Here is an 18,953-nt window from a genome sequence, read left to right as displayed (position 1 = left end):
TACTACAACCAAGACCAGTTTGTACATCAGGACCAGTATTTCAGAGGAAGGACATCACTGTTCAAGGAGCAGCTCTCCAGAGGAAATGCCTCATTACAGCTGACACGGATCGAGGTTCAGGACCAGGGCAAATATAAGTGCTATGTCAGCACCAACAGAGGAAGCACGGAGTCCATTATGAAGCTAAAAGTGGACGGTATGAGAAACAGTGTTGGAAGAAACAGTTCAGTGCATAAATATAAAGTAGCAAATACACAGTGAAATAAATGTAGTTTAAGGTCTTTTTCTTCCAGCTCCAGTCAGTAAAATCCACATTGAGCAGGTGGGAAACAGGATCACCTGCAGCTCAGAGGGGATCTACCCTGAACCTGAGATCACCTGGTCCACCAACCCTCCATCCACCTTCAACAACACAACCAGAGTCCAGCAGACAGAGCAGCAGCTCTACAACATCAGCAGCTCTCTGATACTTTCAGACCATGTTCCTGATGTGGACCACAGCTGCAGCATCAGCACTCGCAGAAACACCAGGAGAGCGACTCTGTTAAAACCTGGTAAGTGACTTTAAATCACTGTGGAACTTAATTATAATCTAAGATTAATAATCTAATAATTAGAATAATCTAATGTTGTGTCTTAAGACAGACATGAAATAAAAAGCAGAGACAAAGAAAAATCGCTGGACATCACCTTCACAGAACTGCAGCGTTGCAGTGTGTAGAGTCACAAAGGAAAAAAAGGATGTTGTTAATTTCTTTCTTTGACTGTCCTTTGCCTCTGTGTTACACTGACCTAACTTTGGCTCAGTTTATGGTAAACAATGTTTATAATTGATGTAGTTGATTGTTTTTTTATTTTGTCCTTTCGGCCTCTCCCGTAAGCTCAGGGAGAGCCAGGCGCGAACCTCCGACCCAATGTTAGGTGGGCGGCCACTGTACCAACTGAGCCACTGACGCCCTTATACTCGCTTCATTTTTGTGTCTCATTGTTTCAGCCTCTGTAAATGGTTCCAGCAGCGAAATCTCGGTCCCCTGCTTCGCCTCAAACACGTCCCCGACAGACTTCCCCCTCATCTGGAGATTCAACCACAGTCAGATCATCCTGAACAGGACCAGCACCAACCACACAGTGTCAGAGGAGTGGAGGCCACATGTGAGGAGTGTGTCAGAGTCAGGGAGCCTCACGTTACAGCACGTATCTTCAAAACAGGAGGGAAGATACACCTGTGAACTCAGCAACAAAGAGGAGACATTTATAAACGACATCTTTCTGAGGATAGAGAAAGGTCAAGGTAAGTTTAAATACATGTATTAGGAACATGTGGTAATATCCCGTATAACCTAAATCAAACCCCATCGTGATGGATTTAGGTACAGTTAACTCACTCTTCCTGTTTTAGGGAATTCAATCGGTGTTGGAGGTACTGTAGTGATGGTCATGTCCATTGTGGGAGCAGCAGCAGCTGCAGCAGTTTACAGCCTGGTGCAGTACAAGAAGAGCACAAGTCAAAATAGTCACACGCAGTCGTCACGGACACAACGGTAGTGACTTTGTAATGATTTTGATTGATTTTTTTTGAGAATTGCAGCTCTGGCTGTCACAGTCCCCGTTTTTGGGTTCCAGTTTTCTTTAGCTTTACTTCCTGCTCCTGGCTTTTATTTTGTTAACCCCTCTACACCACTTCCCAGTTAGTTTCTTTAGCTTCTTGTTTCTTCTGAACCCTGATTGTTTTCACCTCTGGCCCCTTGTATTTATACCCAGCTCCCCCCACCGTTTGCTGCCAGCTCATGTGTCCCTCCTCCTCTGAGAACATACCTGAGCTGATTCTATGCTTTTGGACTTTCCCACTTATGTTTGCTTTCTTGTTTAATACAGTGTTTAGGTTTTTTCTGTTATCTGCATGTTTAGTTTGCTCGTGTCTGCCTCCCCTTACTTCCTGAGTTACTTCCTGAGTTACTTCCCGTGCTTCCCTTGCACTGTTTAGATAATATTTTCCCCCCAGTGTGTTTGAGTTCACGCTCTGTTTGACTTTAGTTATTACTACGTGTGTTTTTCCCACCCTCCTCATGGAGTGATTTTAATCGTAATAATAGCTTTATTTATAAAGCAGAGTACAAAGTGCTGAACATTAAAAAAGAAACTAAAGATAATTAAATAAATAAAACCAGGTTAAATATAAAATCAAAGAAAAGCACAAAGTAAAATACATCAGTGATATAGATAGAATATACTATTTATAGTAAAACAAGAATCTCACATCTCAGGAAAGACAAATCTATAAAAATGCGTTTTCAGACGAGACTTAAAAGATGACACTGAGTCACTGATTTCCTCAGACAGGTTATTCCATAGTTTTGGAGCCATGATGGAAAATATTCTATCCCCTTGGTTTTTAACCGGGACACCACAGTCTGATGATCTTAAGTTTCGTAATGGCACATATGGACTTAAAAGATCAGAAATATAGAATGGCGCTAAACCACGCAGTGATTTATAAGTGATCAGTAAACGTCCTATTCCTCTATTTAATGTGGGAATAGGGCCCGGAATAAAGACAGACCTGCCACAGGTACTGAGAAAGGTGAACGTCATTAAAATCCATTTTGTGGACTGAGACTGTTGACGGCAAGTGTCACATGATCCCACACTCGAATGATGGAGGATGAGAGAGCGTGTAACAGTTCAGGGAGATTATGAAGAATGACCGGGACTGTGGCTCCTGGGAAACTAAGTAGCTGCATTGAAAAATCTAGAGTCTCCCACTAATAATGTGGTTGGAGAGAGAAGAGGCTGAGGAGAGTGGCCACCGAGGCCGTGACTACCTCCCAAATTGTCGCAGGCCACCCAGGGGGAACCCCGGTCCTGGGCCACAATGTCCAGAACTTCAAGTGCAGGAGATGGGGAGTTCCGCATAGGGGCAGTTTCCCCAGGCCTGGAGGGGGAATCCCAGCTGAGTCCGAGGTCGAGGCAGCTCCAGAACGCCTAAGCACTGCCTCCCTGAGACGCCACGGTGAGAGGTTGGGTGATCTGAACGCTACCCATGTCGTCAGGCTGCACTGTCGGCGGACACCAACAACGGTGGGGGTTCCAGATCTGGCGGTGCCAAAGGAGCATCGGCTGGGTGGCTCGAGGCATCGCTGGATAAGACAATGAGCCGCTGTGGCGACCCTGAACTCACAGGATAAGCTGAAAGGACAAAAAAAAAAAAAAATCCAAAAGTGCAATTCAAGTGCTTGAGTCAACTTCACTGGAAAGTTTGTGATTTATCACTGTCGTGAGTTTAAATTCATTACTAATGTGTTGCTTAGAAACAAGTGTGAAACTATTCATCTTAATGCATTTGTGAGTAGCTCTTTAATTTTAAATGGGTTCATAGTTGATTTGTAATAAACAGAAACATGCCAGAAACAAAGACAAATTAAGGAGGCAACCAAGTGACTATAGTAGAAATTAAATTATCATTCTATCGAGATTTAAGCACATTATGTTTGTTTAAAGTTCTGCACATTTGATTGACTATGTCAGGGCATTTTCTTTGCCACCACCTACATGACGCTTAGTAGACAAAACACACACACACACAAAAGTTAAGTTAAGTTAAGTTAAGTTAACACTACCCCAAAGCACTGATCGCAGATGCCTCTCCAGCACTGTGCTCCAGTCTTCTGAAACTCTGCAGTGAGATAAAATATTTTAAGTAGATGGGGATCGAGAGTTCAGTGTGAACCTTTTTCACAAAGTGTGTAGTAAATTTACTTCAGATGCTCATATATGTTGCCAGCGTGAACAAGGTCTGGGACTCAAAGTGCAAGCAAATAAGGTTAAGGTTTAAGGTTTGGATTCACATATGAACAGTGGACTATAGCTATAGATTTTACTAGTGATGATACTTTCAGCTTTAGTAGAGCAAAGATTTAGACTTGATATTTAAACTTTGGGGCCCAAGACCTTCATTCATGGACTGTCTGAGCCATATAGCTCAGAAGATACGTGGTAACTTAAGCCATCGGTCTGCATCCACCTGTACAGCTGGACTGAGGTCAGGTGACCCTGGAAGTGCTGTGTGTATGAACGCGTGGATGTGGAATTAAATAAAAGAGCCTAAAGCCAGTGCTTTAATCTCCTTTCATGTTAAATACGATAAACCACACAGGCAAAACAATCAAAATGTTTGACTGGATAAACCATAGGCTGTACTGTACGGTGTGTCTTCTAACGGGTTGCCAGTTTTATCCTGGTTGGTTATCACCAGTTTATGAGGTGCAGTTGTGCGCAGCCTCAGTAATCCATCCTCCATGATGATGATGTCAGGGTGAGCGAGTTTCTGCATCAGCTTTCCCATGAAGGAGCCGCCTACAAACAGGACACAAATCACTTGTTACATTAAACATTTATTTTGGTGAACAATCTGCATGAACAAACACAATGTTGGCACTGCACACATTTGTGAACCCAAAGACTGCACCAAAGCTTAATAAGTCATAAAATACAAGTCCAGTCACCCTACAACTACATAGAAGGGTTTTCATCACGAAACCTCGTGAGCAGATGTCCCTCTTGGACACAATGACTGATACACATCTGTGCATATATGTAAAAAGGCTGTTTCCCAGGAGGAATAGAGGAGAAATGCAGAAAACTCAGCATTATATTATAATACTTTATATATTATAATAATATTATATTTTCATAGTGTTTGTATCAGATACAAACACTATGAAAATATAATGGATATGTATATTTGTGTATTGCATTACTGTTACTCTATGCAGCAATTTAATCATATTACAGCATTTCTGATCATTTCTGTGGGGAAACTAATGTGGTACAATCCACACAGAAACCTCCTGTCCCTCCTTTCATTATTATGTTAACTTGCTTTATGCCAAATAAAAAGGAAATATCAGAGTATTTTTCAGTCGGTGAGGTCTGAGTGACAGTTTTCTTGGTGTTGAAATTTGACATTTTGTGATTTAAAGCATTTTGGATGTAAGGTTCATTGTGCTGAGCGACATGTTTGCAAAGACTCAGTGAGAGTTAATGGCCATAAAAGCTGCAATAAGCAGGTTGATTAAACACAGATCCAGTCACTGGACGTCACACTGTATGAGTTAAAACCCGTGTTCTAAAAACCAGTAAAAACCAGCCGGTCTGTGGGGATTCTCAGTCCTCCAGGTCACGTTATCCCAAAGTGCTGTTCAGTGGAAACTGGACTTCTGCTTGTAGTTCTCCAAGACGTGTCCCCTCTCCTCTGAAACCTTGTTCAAGCACAAGTGCAGTTTGGCTGAGCCCGAGCTGAGGGCAAGGAAAACCTTCTGATACAGACAAATCCCTTTACGCACACACAAATCTTGCAGACGGCAGAAGAGTAGCAAAAAATCCACCTGTAAAAAAGCAGAAAATTGTGAGGTCTTCCAGCACTTGTACTTAAAACCTAAGTGTTTTCTCAGATTATTAGACATTTACAGTTAGTTTTTTGAGTTATTACATTTGCACATTATTTTACATACACACAAATATTATTTACAGTTACAGAGTTGTGTACAGACACACAAGTCTAAGTACGCACACACACAAATCCCTGTACACATACAAATAATTTTGCTACTATTCTACTTCCATATCAATGGGCAAAAAAAGTTTTTTCACCACTTTAGCTGACTGTGATCCTCAGTCTCGGTAACAGCAGCTTCTGCTTCTGAATTGAAGTTCACAATACAAATTAAATTCACAACTCATAAATACTTAGAATTATATAAATATAAAGGAAATTTAGTAACATTGTAGTGGAAAAGCAGCATAAGGTCAAAGTTCAAAGCGTCTAAGCACTTTCACAGACCGGATTGTTAACAATATCCACATCGGCCCGTGACGAATGAATTAGCCTGTAGGATGGACAGTTCTCATATGTCTATGCAGGTTTGTGGTGGAACCTGCTCGTAAAGTAATTTTCCTCTTGCAGCGAACACACTGTGCTTTGCTGTTTCCATTGTCTTTAAACTGGAGCCAGATGCTGCTTCTCTTTCGGGTGTCACTCATAGTTTCAACTACGCCAACAGTACACACTCCCCTCACCGCTATCTGACAGTTAACTTGCAGTGGAGCGCTGCTCCACTTCTCGGCAGCCGACTCTCTGTTTTTACATAATGGTATGATCCCATATCCTCACATCTGATTGGCTGCGATGCCATTGCTGACCAATCAGAGCATCTTTTGCTCATGATATCACTATTAGCCGATAACAAATCTCTCGATAGAGAGTATTGTGTGCTGCACAGGATAACTCCTGTTCAACAAGGTAAGATGTCCAGTCTTATTTTCAGACCTTACGTTTAATAGCTTTTGCATTGTCAAATTTATGATTAGTGTCATGGACTACAGGCCAACTCCACGTGCTTTTTACCAGGGTAACTCCACGTGCTTGTTACCAGGGTAACTCCACGTGCTTGTTAGCTAGATAACCTCACATTTAACTTTTCCCAAACCCATATCTGGCTCCATATCCTGGAACTAATAACATATTTTCAAAAGCATTTGGTTTAACATTGAATCTCAAATGTGAGTTAATGTCCATGCATGAAAGCAACTGTACAGAAGCTTATAACATTCCAATAAAACATCAGTTAAATATCGAGGTATCCATATCACTAAAGATGTTTAAGTCAGTGAAACGATGAATATATAGAAAATACACTTTGTGAGTGTAAATCTAAATTTGATATGTGGCTGCAAAGAGACCTAGATATTATACTGTGCAATTTACAGGTTGCACAATGTGGATTTGAAGGTTTGCTTCATTTGGGCTCCTATCCATGTAGGAGAGGAGGGGAAGGAGGGTGTTGACATACTGGCCAAGCCATCAAACAGTTGAGATGCAGCTTTTAAGAAGGATCAGTCATTACCTGCCTAAGCTCAGGACACACAGGACTTAACCAAACACTACCTAAAATATGCAACCATTCAACTGGATTGTGACTGCACTGTATTCAACAAGAATCTGTTCAACACATACTGTATTAATGGAGTTTAGTTTATTTGAGGAGTAAAGGCAGAAACTCAGATCTGCACTAAAAGAAGCAAAGTATAGTTTTACACTAAAGAATCTTCTTGGGCAAGTGTATAGTTACCTAATCGAATATCCAAAAGAGACAAACTTAATAGAATCTAGTTTTCCTTTTTTTCCCCCCCCTGTCAATCTCTTGTTGTAAGGTGGTCTGCCAACCGTCAATAACCCTTAACAAAAAAGAAGAGTAAGAAGGAGACGATGACTGGGAGAGGATATTCTTTGAGTTTGCTCTTTTTCCTGTGGTTGTGGACCTTTGTCAGAGGAGGTAAGTGAAAATATTCCGATATTTGTCCTTTAGTATCACAGAAGTTGTGCTGCTGCTTGTTTTCAAATTAGTGACTGATGTTTCAAAATCACTCACTTCTGATTGACCTTTTTTTGACAGTGGATGAATATTATACAAAATTATCTAAGTCTGATCCATCAGTTAGCTTTTTTCCCCACACACTCACTGATCACTTAATTAGGAACATGTGCTTATTCCCACAAGTAAGCAGTGAAATGTTTAAATCATACAGATACAGGTCACTGCTGATCATCTCTAGGGAGTTTCATCATAGTCATTTCTATAGTTTTTTCAGAACCACAACTTCCTGTGAGCAACAGCTTAACAAACAGAAGTATTGACGTTGGAAGAGAATGACCAGCCTGGATTAAGCAAACAGGGAAGTTGCAGTACTTAGATACTATTTACAAAATGGTGAGCAGAACAGCATCTCAAAATGAACTAAACTAATCAGGCTCAACTTCAAAATGTTTCAGATTGAATATGGAAAACATTTCTCTTTGTGGCATCATTTTAAATTGTCAAAGATAAAAGTTGGCAGAAATGAAAAGATGTGAAACTATCTGCAACACAGATAAAATTGAGTGTACGGTGTTAAAACTATGTAGATATTTTGTTGTAAACTGACACCAAGGTTGTTGAAAAAGAGGATTTATTGGACAGTCTTTGAACTAAAGAGTCAGAAGTCTTTCGTTTATTCTTCTCTAACTTTATGATGTGTTGAATTTTACCTGCTGTTACAGAAGCTGATGTCTCCTGTGCTTTCATGAAAAGCTGCGTCTTACCATGCTATGTCCTTGGCGACAGTGATGTCATCATCACCTGGACTCAGACAGCAGAAGATGTTCTTGTCCACTCCTACTACCACAACCGAGACCAGTTTGCACATCAGGACCAGCATTTCAGAGACAGGACGTCACTGTTCAAGGAGCAGATCTCCAGAGGAAACGCTTCACTGCAGCTGACGGGGGTCCAGGTTCAGGACCAGGGCCGATACAACTGCTACACCAGCACCAACAGAGGACAAAAGGACTCATTTGTTGACCTTAAGGTGGACGGTAAGAAACATAGAAAGTACAGAAACTCTATTACAGTGACTACTGACACACCATAACATGGAACATATTGAAAGTGACAGACAAGAGAAAAAAAGTCATTGTGGTTCCACAAAGAAACATCACTAACCCACTGTGATCTGGAGAGGCCTGGGTAAAGAATCTGAAGAAAAAGCCTCATTTCCAATAAGCCCTTTGTGTATGTATGAAATCTTTAAAGCACTTTTTTAGGTCCCTCTCATTGTTGTTTTCACGCATTACTGATTTTGTTTGTCTTACCAGAGCTAAATCACATTGTAGCAGGGAGGAGACCACAGACAGAGGAACCTGACACAGACATCCTGCCTGTACTGATATAGGGAAAATACTACATTCTTAAGCCTAAATGATACATCAGCATTTATTAGTTCACAATAGTGTTATTAATGTTGTGACTGATCAGTATATAATGTCAAATATAAAGCATTAAAGAATTTTTTTTTTTTTTCCAGCTCCAGTCAGTGAAATCCACATTGACCAGGTGGGAAACAGGATCACCTGCAGCTCAGAGGGGATCTACCCTGAACCTGAGATCACCTGGTCCACCAACCCTCCATCCACCTTCAAGAACACAACCAGAGTCCAGCAGACTGAGCAGCAGCTCTACAACATCAGCACCTCTCTGATACTTTCAGACCACGTTCTTGATGTGGGCTGCAGCATCAGCACTCGCAGAAACACCAGGAGAGTCACTTTGTCAAAACCTGGTAAGTGTATGTGTTGTTTATTAAATTCTTCTTGTGGGCCATGCTGCCTTAACCAGCTGCTATGAAACTTTTAATACCTTCTTTCCACATTAAAAAGAATTAAATCATTAAATGGATTTGTGAAAATTAAGGATTTAAATGGTATTAAAAAGCAATAAATTTGATTCTAAGAGCAGAGAAGTAATGAGGAAATGCTAATTCCAGCATAAGTGGCTGGAAAACAAGGAATTCAGAAATGGCTGCAGCCCGTTGTTGGTCAAGATGGAGAAGAACTTTGCAATGTGTGTTTTAAACAAAATAAAGCTCTGAACAATGAGTGTCAACGCCGGAAATGTCACATGCAGACAGCAGGTAACTCTGCCTCGTTGCTTTTCTGTGACTGAAGAGACTCTAGAAGAAAAGGTGTTGACAGCCTTCTGAAGGATGCTGAGCAGGCTGAAAACAAATCCAGCACACTCATGACTCGAATGCTAACAAAATCTAATATTCTAAGGAAAAGATACAGGGACAAATGCAATGAACTGAAAAATGTCGAGTCAGAATTGGAATCAAAAGCTAGTGACACATGTACTGATCCTCTTCTTTAAAAGAACCTTGGCTGTAACATGTCCAGTAACATGTAACACTCTGTAGGTTCTGTTCTGCTTTTTTAAAATTTATTTATTTGCATTGACTGTTGATGGCATTAAAATGTTAAACATGGCATTAAACGGCTCATTGAAAAGCATTAAATGAGATTTGCTGATTTCAGCAGAAACCTCGTATTATGCCAACGTGTCAAAATCCTTAAACATCCACAGTATAATCAAAGTGAAGTCAAATGACTGGACTGTGCCTTCACACAGAACTGGGTTGGCTTCAAATAGTGACTGTTTGCAAAACCACTGAGTCACTAATTAAATCACAGACAACAAATTGCTCTAGCGTTATTATTTTTATTGTAATTTTGAGTTAGGGTTTGTACATCACCTGTGCTACATTGACCCAGCTTTGATCTGGAGTGAAGAAACCGCTCAGAATTTCTTATTGGAGGCATTTCTGTAATTTCAGCTTCTATCAATGGTTCCAGCCGTGAAACCTCAGTCCCCTGCTCCACCTCAAAAACCTCACTAACTGGCTTCAAGCTCATCTGGAGATTTAACCACAGTCAGATCATCCTGACCCAGACCAGGTCTGATGTCCCTTATACAGTGACAGAGGAGTGGAGGAAACATGTGAAGACTGTGTCTGAGTCTGGAAGCCTCATCCTACAGGGTTTATCTTCACATCAGGAGGGAACATACACCTGTGAACTCAGCAGCAATGAGGAGACGATTATAACCAACTCCTTTTTGAGGACAGAGAAAATTAAAAGGTACAACAGAATAAGTTATTATCTGTTAGTGCTATGTCCTGTATGAGCTGCTAAAACAAATCAAGAAACACCATCATGGGGATTTAGGGACAGTTCAGTTACTCACTGGTTTCGTGTTTCAGGGATTCAGCCACAGATGGAGGCGTTATAGGAGCAGTGGTCATAGTGGTCGTAGTCCTTTTGGGTGTGGCAGCAGCAGCAGGCCTGGTACTGTACTGTAAACAGAGTTCAGGTAACATAACTTTGATCCTACAGTTGAACTCATGTCTTGTTTGGTGTTTGTATTGATCATTTTGTCTTTTGGTCTCAACATTTCTCAGGAAAAGAAAACAGATCACCAGACAATGTAAGTAACCTTAACTCTGAACTGTGTAAACTGTAGTAAATACAATGTGAATACAGTACAATGTACATGAACATCTTAAGAGGAATAATTGCCACAAAGTTACAACTTTCAGCTTCCATAAAACATGAAATATAAAATCCAACTAAAGTTTCATGATCACTGAGACTGTTTTGTTATGTTGCAGTCAGAAATTAAACGTGTGTTTTGATGCTGATTTTAATTTTATTTTCTTTACAGAGAAACGGTTGAAGAAACACCTTCAGAATTGTGGACACTAAACTGTGAATCTTCTTTTCCTTTGGGCTGTTTCCTTTCAGGTGTCTCCACAGTGAATCATGTGCCTCCATCTAACTCTGTCCTCTGCATCCTCTTCTCTCACACCAGCTAACTTCATGTCCTCCCTCACTACATCCATAAATCTCCTCTTTGCTCTTCCTCTAGACCTCCTGCCTGGCAGCTCCAACCTCAGCATCCTTCTACCGATATATGCACAGTTTCTCCTCTGAACATGTCCAAACCACCTCAATCTGTCCTCTTACTTTATCTCCAACACATCTAACATGAGCTGTCCCTCTGATGTCCTCATTCCTGATCCTGTCCAACCTCGTCCCTCCCAAAGAGAACCTCAACATCTTAAGCTTTGCTACCTCCAGCTCTGCCTCCTGTCTTTTCTTCAGTGCCACTGTCTCTAAGCCGAACAACATCTCTGGTCTCACCACCGTCTTGAACCATCATCGTTCTCCACTCACCTCACGTTCTTCACAAACTCCACTTCTCTTCCTATCTGACCCATGGTAGAACAACTTGAACCCTGCTCCTAAGCTTCTAGCCTGCTACCTTTCCACCTGGTCTCCTGGACACACAGTATGTCCACCTTCCTTCTCTACATCATGTCAATCAACTCTCTAACCTTCCCTGTCATAGTCCCCGCATTCAAAGTCCCTACTGTCAGTCCTACACTCTTAGCTTTCCTCTTCTCTCTCTGCCATCTTTAAAGTGTGAATGTGTTAAAGTGCAATTACTTAAGTCTCAAGTCACTTTACTGTCACTTTTGCCAAGCAAACTTTAAAACCAAATTTAAATTTTTTTACTGTAAAGGTTTACTAATTTTTCATTATCATAATGTTTATCAAAGTTTAACCACATCTGTAATTATGATCCTTGTACAGCGGGTCACCATGCTGGCCTGTTTGTGTTGTGTACAACTCTAATTATATTAATTTACAAGGTGCCAATTCATATCACTTGATCATTCACAGAACGACACTAAAGGAACAAACTTTTCCAAATTAACATTTTAATCAATTTATATGTTCAAAACAACTCTAAGCATGACTGGGCTATACTTGACACTTTAGTATTACTCATTTTCTCATTATTTATGTATGTTTTTATGTTGTGAATCTTTTTTATATTTTCTCTCGTCATCGCTTGATGTTACTATTGCACTTTGATTTCACCAATAAAATTTCTTTAAATTTCCCACTTTCAGATATTGGTCCATCTATTCTTCCATTTTATGAAGTAGTTGTACTTTATATGCTTCATTATATGAACAGATTTACATGAACGAGTTTGTGCTTGGTTCCTTTAACAGTAATGAAGAAGCTGGGACTATGATCTTAATGTCTATAACAAATTACAGTACAATATCATCCAAATAGATTTACCTGAATTAATTATTACTATGTACAGTGGCATAGATTGAATGTCATTAATATATAATAAGCTCCTTACTTGGTTTACTGGTTAATTTTTCTCAAGTATTACTGCATCCTGAGGCTTCTGGCTGGGATTGTTTTTTACCATTGATCTAATGCTTTTCAGATTAGACAGACTCGTTTACTCCAAATAGTTTAGGTTATGGTTTTAACAGAATGATTTGCTCTGACCAACAGTCCAAAACTAAATATGTTCATTTAGTATAAAAACACAGAAATATATATATATATATGCAATGATTGTGGCCCCTTCACTTACATGCTGTGCTGATCTGTATTGTGCAGTTATCGTTTGTGTGGATCTAGATTCAGGTATTTGACTAATAAAATCCACCAGAGAAACGTTTCTCCTCCACAATCGGATTAAACAGCTTTAAATCTTCCCTGAAACATTTCATCAAAACAGAAAGTTTTGTCTGAACTCTGGGTTTTATTCCTGTTTTTTTTGTGTGTCAGTTTTTTTCCATAAAGGTCAGTGAATCCGTCCCCTCGCTTCCCCGCCCTGCGTCACTACATCTGCGTGCTCTCGGGCGCTTGTAGCGACACGGACTGTTTCTCTGAAAATACCTTTTGACAAAAATTAAAACAAACGAGCTGAAAGGATTTGTTACTTTTTGGTTTAACAAAAACCCACCAGGTTTTAGACCTACAGGACTAACGGAGGCCACAACAGGAGGTTTGAACACCAGCGTCTGTGTCTTCTCGGGATTTGGGCGATGACCGGATTTTCTCTGGTCTTGTTCTTTGTCCTGTGGTTGTGGACTTTGGTCCGAGGAGGTAAAGGAACCGTTTTTAGTCAGTTCTCCTCACAAACCATCAAACGAACCTTTGTCCTTTTGTCTCACAGTAAAAGTACAGAAGTTACTGTTTTAAAATCACATCTTTTCCACATATACTCCGTTATTATTGCAGAAATGTGGCCTATTTCACACACGTTCAACGGACTCTATGATTCATAAATACATGATTTTTTAAAAACAAACGCAGAATAAATCAGCTAAAAATTGTAACAGAATCCTTCGATTTCCCTGCTCAGAATTAATAAGCAGGTTATGGACGTTAATAAAGTAGCGGTGAGCAGATCTGCTGTGATCTGAACTGATCACTTTATTAGGAACATCTGCTTAATCCTTAAAGTTTTCCAATGAGCAGTGAAATTATTAAATCATACAGATACAGATCACTGCTGATCTGGATGGAGTTTCATCACAATCACTTCTATTAAAAGCAAAACCACGTGACTTTCTCCCTGTGGATCAGTGCTAGTTATGTTAAAACATGTAAATCATTGTGCATCTACTGAAATCACTGATCATTTCTCAGCATCAGATGTCACTGTGTGTCCCACATCACATGGTTCCTATTTTCATTTGCATATTTTATACGTCAATATTAATTTGATGTTGCTTTCAAACGGAGACTAGGAGCAATTACTTAACATCTATGTTCAGCTTCCATGAACAAATGTGCTGCTTACTGAAACCTGATAAGCAGTGGGGGAACAAATGAAGTGTATGGAGGGAGGCAGGCTCAGGTTTTAGTGATCACTAACTGCTTAATGGTAGTAGACAGGCATTCAGGCTGTTTTCCTGTGGACCACCAATAAAATGTCCAGAGAGCTGGAAAGAAAGTGAGGACGCACAGAATTAAAGAGCCACACAAATCACATAACAAGGAGAAAACATGAATGCAAAGGTCTGTGCTTCTCCTGGAGCAATATTTCGTTTTTTGCACCTGGTTTAATCCAAGTGGATGGTTGTAACCTCACTGCACTAGTGAATAATGTGTGAGTCAGCAGGGACCAGCTCTGGCCCAGCTGTCAGTGCAGGAAGAACTGGCTCTGCTCTGCTTTATATGTCCCCGTTTCTGAGACAGGGAGGCAACACAGAACGTTTGGAGGCTGTAGCTGGATGTGCTTCTGCACAGTGAATGCAGATCTCAGCAGGCAGGTCAAACTCAGCACCATACAGACACACCGTGATAAGACCAGTACGGCCTGCGTGTCGGCCCACTTTGACTATATTTGGTCTATGATACAGAGGAGTCAGATTTTTGGTAAAGGGTCACTTCACCCTCAACCTGAAGGCCTGTTATGTTTTTAGCTGCAAAGATCAAACGGCCGGCAACACTTACAGATTCTACTTCATGACTGTTTTGTTATATGACCAACATGTTTCGGCCTCCATCAGGGTCTTTACAAGCACAGAGTAAAAATAGAATTTAGAAATATCTTTGGGTGCGGAAAGAAAAATTTAAATTATATTTTTTACATTGTACGTTCAAAACTATTGATTTTTTTTAAATAAATATGTTTTTATCCTTTTTATATCCATTTTCCTTTTACTGTTTTTACAGTAATATCACTGGCCATTTGAATGGTTGATGGGTTTTTCTGGTTTTCCTATATGATTGATATGAGCAGTTTATTTTCTTTCCACACCTAATTCTATTTAAATGCCTTTTTCCTCTGTGCTTTTAAAAGACTCTGATGAACACGTTGGTCATATAAAAAATAAAGTTGTTCTAAATCTGCCAGTGTTGCTGGCGGTTTGATATTTTTAGTTTGTGTCCCAACATCTGTGCTTCTGGCAGCCGATTGCCCCAGAGGTTCCTTTTTTTTTGCTGCAGGAAACGGCACACAAGCAGTTATTCAGAGAGCAGCATGGACACAGGCTAAAACACTTAGTAGGGGATTTGACTTCACTTTGACATATTTGTGCAATTTCACTTCGTAAATGAATGGAGCATATTAAATAAATGATAACATACCAACAATTAAAAGCTGTAGTTGTACAGACTTTAAGCCCTGTAAAGACTGACACTAGGATCAGCTGTGCAGCAAACATTGATCGTGTCTGTACTGTTTGTAAATTATGAATAAGGGAATTTAGTGTAATGATAAGTGGTTATTGTTAATGGTGAACAGTCTGCACTTATATAGTGCTTCTCTACCTCTTGGCCCTCAAAGAGCTTTACACTGCTTCTCATTCACCCATTCACACTCACAATCTCACACTGATGGGGGAGCTAAGACTCACCGAGAACAACTGAGTTGGGCTTCAGAGTCTTGCACAAGAACATCAGAGGAGCCGCGGATTGAAGAGCCGCCATTTGTTAACAAGGAAGGTGAAGATGAGCATCTCTGACCGAAGTCGTCATTGGAAGAGTATTTAAGCTGAATCCTTCCTTTCAGTAAAGTGACTGTAGCTGTATACTGTGGAAGAAAAGAAGAAAGATTAAAAACCACGTTACCTTTGGCCCAATATTTGTGCCTCAGACATGTGACCGGTTTGCAGAACAAAAACTCTGACTCTTTAGTTGTAGATGTGTTGTGTTTAAAAGCAATTATATGAAACAATTTGATTTTCTTTCATCTGTTAAAGATTCACTTTAACCTGCATCTTTGATTGTAGTCAGTGAGAATTTCACTGCAGCCTGTTAGCAAACACATTCTAATTATCTTTCAGGGTCAATAAATTCTAGCGATGCAGCACATAAAGTGTCCGAGAGAAACCAATCGACTTCAGCACTTTCCTGTCTTCCTTTAAACATTTAGGACAAGTTTTGCACACAGTATGTAGACTTTTTAGATCTGTTTGCTGGTTTTCGTTTGGTTGTTTATCTGGAATATATGGGTTTTATTTTTTGCAGTGTTTGCAGTACTGTGGCTCCTTTATAGGGACAATGTGGTGCAAAAACAAATGCATCCCCTTATTTTAAGATGGCAAGAAGAGGAAAACAAAGATTGTTCCAACATTTCCAAATAAGTAAATAGGCAGGATGCTGCTGTGGAGCAGCTTGCACACAGAAGGAAGTTAATCAAACCAAGAAAAGCAGCAGGAGGCATGAATTCACTTTAACCTTAATGTTGTCTTTTAATTTGATGTCTTACAGACACTGACGTCTCCTGTGATTTCATGAAAAGCTGCATCTTACCGTGCAGCTTCCAGGCAGGAAGTGAAGAGATCATCCACTGGATTCAGATTCCAGGAGACATTAATGTCCACTCCTTCTACCACAGCCAGGACCAACTCGCCTTACAGGACCAGCGCTTCAGGAAAAGGACGTCACTGTTCAAGGACCAGATCTCCAGAGGAAACGGTTCACTGCAGCTGACAGGGGTCCAGGTTCAGGACCAGGGCAGATACAGATGTCACACCAGCACCAACAGAGGAACCAGGAATGTATTTATCAACCTAAAGGTGGACGGTATGAGACACACAGTAATACTGAAAACTATGTATATGGCTCAGTTTTGTTTTTTGTTTTCAATGAAAAAATTTTTATTACATTATTTCTAAAATAGTTTGTATCTTGATGCTGTTTTTTTTCCAGCTCCAGTCAGTAAAATCCACATTGAGCAGGTGGGAAACAGGATCACCTGCAGCTCAGAGGGGATCTACCCTGAACCTGAGATCACCTGGTCCACCAACCCTCCATCCACCTTCAAGAACACAACCAGAGTCCAGCAGACTGAGCAGCAGCTCTACAACATCAGCAGCTCTCTGATACTTTCAGACCATGTTCCTGATGTGGACCACAGCTGCAGCATCAGCACTGGCAGAAACAGCAGGAGAGCGACTCTGAAACACATGTGTGAGTCTAACTATTGAAATGTCAAGTAAACTACAGATACTGAACATCAGGTTAATAGTTGTAATATTTGTACTGTAAATTCTGCAGCTGGGATGGAACTAGCAAAACGCATCTAAAGATCAAAGCACCAGTTTGGTCCAAACTCAAGTGTCTTGACAACTATTGAAATGAATTGCAGACGTTCGTGGTCAAAGAAAAACTCCTCTCACTTTATATCATTCCAGCTTCTCTCAGTGGTTCCAGCAGTGAAATCTCAGTCCCCTGCACCGTCTCAAACATGTCACGGACAGGATTCAGCCTCATCTGGCGATTTGACCACAATCAGATCATCCTGAACTGGACCGGTCACAACTACACAGTGTCAGAGCAGTGGAGGCTACATGTGAAGAATTTGTCTGAGTCTGGAAGCCTCATCCTACAGGGTTTATCTTCACATCAGGGGAGAACATACACCTGTGAACTCAGCAGCAAAGAGGAGACGTATGTAAGCAACACGGTGCTGAAAATAGAGGAAGGTGAGATCAATACATTTTTATTTGTAGCCCCACTTCTTGACGTCCTTTCTACTTTCTGCAGCATTTGTAGAGGCTCTTAAAGTTCTGCAAATACTCCTCTGCATCATTACATATCAATTATTTATTCTAAATTCTACTCAGCAGCTTCACTCACACATTTAGAAACTGTTGCAACTTTTTTGCTCTGCAACTTCCTTATAAGTCAGTTACCATCTGACAACACAAACACTTCCTCTCCTGGTTGTTGGCTTTCAATCTCTTCTCCTTCTGTTTGCTTTACTTGTAAGTAGCTTTGGGGTAAAGTGTCAAAATGTAGATCTATTTCCTACATAAGTATCCAAATAAAAGCGCTAATTTTTGACTAAATTCCATTGGGATTAACTGAAATTGAATAATGTTACTGCTGCAGCTCCAGTTGTGTAGCTTTTAGTAATGAGGTGCAAAACAGAGTCATCCTCCACCTCTGGATCCCAGGAAGGAAACAGAGAGGCCTTCTGAGGTTTATGGGACATTCAGGTTTAAACCAGTTCACAGTAAACACTTCCTCTTTCATGAAGGGAACATAAGGAAGAATTGTTTAAGTCTCACACCACTCAATTTGTCGTGAAACCAAAACTAGAGACATCAAATGCAGCAATGCTTAAAAACACTTTAGAGCATGTACATTGTAACTCAACATAAAGTTATGAAGTGGTACTTTTACTGCACTGTTTGTGGGCTAATTACTGAATTTTTCAGATAACTAAAAGAGTAACATGGTAAAATATAAAGTATGTACAAAGTAAGGCCAAATTTAACTAAAGCATAGTACTTGAATGAATTTGCAGGACTTTCACCACAGTTTAATGGTTACAGTTGCATAAATTGGTTTCATCACCTGCTTGTTCTTCTGTCTCAGGGAGTCACACAGGCTTTATTGTAGGTCTGGTGGTTGTACTCATTTTGGTTGCAGTATTACCACCACTAGTTGTGTACTACACCTGTAAAAAGGTAAGATTCTGCCTTCAACTGCTAATTAAGATTTGTATATATCATTTGTACTGATGAGAATGTGTGTGTTAGAAATCTACAGGAGCAGGAGCATTGGTGAGGTTTCTCTCTTCAAAGTGAATAGTAAGTAGTAGTAATTTGTTATACTGTATAAAATAGTGTTGCTGCTCTGTAAAACTTGCACAGGTTACAGTAAATTAGTATAAATTAACTGATCTCACGATGAGTATTTCACTGTGACTAACCTTTTATATGTGGACCCAAAAGTAACAGAGAGA

General features: G+C 40.2%; 1 long non-coding RNA gene across 1 annotated transcript; it reads right to left on the bottom strand.

The window, feature by feature from the left end:
* Positions 1-2,075: 2,075 nt before the first annotated feature.
* Positions 2,076-17,000, bottom strand: LOC137104342 (uncharacterized). Its single transcript, XR_010911679.1, has 5 exons — positions 16,865-17,000; positions 16,511-16,770; positions 15,613-15,788; positions 3,618-10,722; positions 2,076-3,186 (listed from the first exon to the last, which is right to left on the bottom strand). It is a non-coding gene; the product is annotated as an uncharacterized lncRNA (long non-coding RNA).
* Between the last annotated feature and the right edge of the window lie 1,953 nt (positions 17,001-18,953).

Source organism: Channa argus, chromosome 19, assembly GCF_033026475.1.
Source record: "Channa argus isolate prfri chromosome 19, Channa argus male v1.0, whole genome shotgun sequence".
Taxonomy (NCBI): domain Eukaryota; kingdom Metazoa; phylum Chordata; class Actinopteri; order Anabantiformes; family Channidae; genus Channa; species Channa argus.
This window is presented reverse-complemented; position numbering and strand designations above follow the sequence as displayed.